The sequence below is a fragment of the Octodon degus genome, unplaced genomic scaffold (assembly GCF_000260255.1).
Source record: "Octodon degus isolate 3935 unplaced genomic scaffold, OctDeg1.0 scaffold00041, whole genome shotgun sequence".
Lineage (NCBI taxonomy): Eukaryota > Metazoa > Chordata > Mammalia > Rodentia > Octodontidae > Octodon > Octodon degus.
The window spans coordinates 13,900,604-13,902,692 of record NW_004524617.1 but is presented as its reverse complement, the minus strand read 5'-3'; positions in this window follow the sequence as shown (position 1 = coordinate 13,902,692).

Here is a 2,089-nt window from a genome sequence, read left to right as displayed (position 1 = left end):
TCTGTCTGAATATCAAACATCTTAGGCATAACATGGAACAGGTATTTTTCATCAAGTATTGATATGTTGAACTTGAAGTCCCTATAGAATATGATGAAAAAACATTTAAAAATTAGAATATATTTTTAAAAATAGGCATAAAGAATTATATACTTCTTATGTTTACACGTAAGTCCAAAAATCTAACCATATACAACCTTGAAGCAGGACAGTCCCACAATATTCCTTTTACTATCTCTTGCCTTCAGGTGCCACCCTTCTTTATGAACAACCATCTACCCAAGAGACATCACTGCAGCAACTGGCATGTCATGACAAGCAGCGCTTATTCAGAAGACCAGAATGACAGGCACTCCAAGCATGAAACTACTATTACAGAGTACCATCTTCAGTGCAGTTGTTTAGTTCACTGGTATCAGGATATATAGTTAGACAAGGTGAGAATATCTCCAATTAACTATTAGATTAAAAAATCTTTTAGAGATTCTCAGGATCATTGCCTTGCCCATCTTCTATATATAAATGTATGGCTTGACATTGTCATGTTTCTTAGCTCTTCTCCTTTCCCTCTCTTGATTAGTTAGTCCTCAAGATCCTGCTTTCATTTTACTTGTATTATACCTCTCTCTTTGTATTTCTTCTTTTGAGTTCTTATACTAGGGAAACTATACAATATTTACACATGTGTGTCTGCTTTATTTCACTTATGAGTATATGTTCAAGTGGCATCCACTTCAATATAAAGGCTTCGAGTTTATCATTCTTTATAGCTAAGTAATACTCCATTGTGTAAAAATACCACATCTTTTTCAACCATTCCACAGGAGATGGACAAATAGCTTGTTTCCAAGATTTGGCTATCACAAATTGTGCTGCTAGAAGCATAGGCACACATATATTCCTATGATATGATGTTTTCATGGTTTAAATGGGATTTCCAGTCCAACTTTTCTAAGGAGGGTCCACACTGATTTCCATAACTGTTGCACCAGTATACATACCTACTAGCAGTGGAGAAGAGTTCCTTTTGCCCCAAACCCTCTGGAACATTTCTTGTTCGGTGATTTCTTTATGATAGCCATTCTTTCAGGGGTGGGATGATGTCTCAATGTTGTTTTAATTTGCATTTCGCAGATGGCTACTGATGTGGAGCATTTTTTCATATATTTATTTCCTTCTTTAATGTCATCCTCTGAGAAGCGTGGGTTCATCTTGGATGCCCATTTCTGGATTGGGTCTTGAAATTTTGGGGCCCTAGTGTTTTTTAGTTCTTTATAAATTCTAGAGAGCAGACCTTTTTCTAAGTACTTATTGTCATGACTTTTTCCAAATTTGGGGTTGCCTTTTCACTTTGTTGGTAATTTCTTTTGACATGAAAAAACTTCTCACTAAGACCAGATTCCAATTGTGAAGTCTTTCAACTGTATCCCATGCGATTTGATTTCTGTTCATGAAGTGTTTGCCTACCCGTATGTCTTCAAGAGTTCCTCCTATTTTCTCTTCCAGGAGATTTAGTGTCGCTGTTTTATTTTATTTTATTTTTTGCCATAATTTTATTGATAAACAAATAGCAATGAGACACTTTCAAATCAAATCGCTAGGACAGTTTCAATAATTAACACATTGCATACATTCTTCCTAGGGGTTAATTGCTGTACAAGATGCGGACTTGAGATCCTATTTACAAACACCATTAGAACAAATCACTCTATTCATTAAGAGAATGTAACACTATATTTATCCCAACCACTTTGAATACACAGATAAAAAATGGACATTCATCTGTATACCCTTTTTTTGTTAAGTTCCGTAATTTGAATATTATAGGTGTGTAAACTCAGCAAAATATTCTAAAAGAGTCCAGTAGAACATAACAGCATTGGGTCTTCTGTTTAACTGGCAATGTCAGAAATTGTTGACCTGAGTCCCCCACAGCTCAACATAACAGCATGGCTTTCCTTCCTATATTTCATCTTCATACTTTTCTACTGGATAGCTAAGACCAATGTAAAGCAGGACCTATGCAACAAGAGTTGTAGCTTTTGGGTCTAAGAAGGTCAGTGAAATCCCTCAGGATTTATCCTGAGAT